We start from the raw sequence: 320 nt of genomic DNA, 5'->3' as shown, positions 1-320 counted from the left end.
AGACAAGGCACGTACAGAAGAAAATGGATAACTGAATATATATAACTATCCTTTACATACTCATAATGGTAACCAAACGCCAAAGATTCAGAACCGTTGTATGTAACATAAAACAAGAAGGACGAGAGGGAAAATCCACGAAAGCCAACAAAAATAAAGAAAACAGAAGCACAAAGACGAGGAAGCAATGGAAACATCAAGCTACCAGAAAGCAAAAGATAAATAGCTATAAGAAGACCTCGTATTTCAATAATCACCCTAAATGTAAATGTATTGAACTCACCAATAAAAAGGCACAGAGTTGCAGAATAGATCAGAAA

Source organism: Pteropus vampyrus, unplaced genomic scaffold (genome assembly GCF_000151845.1).
Source record: "Pteropus vampyrus isolate Shadow unplaced genomic scaffold, Pvam_2.0 Scaffold110, whole genome shotgun sequence".
NCBI lineage: Eukaryota > Metazoa > Chordata > Mammalia > Chiroptera > Pteropodidae > Pteropus > Pteropus vampyrus.
The sequence above is the reverse complement of the archived record's forward strand: the minus strand, read 5'-3'. Positions refer to the sequence as shown.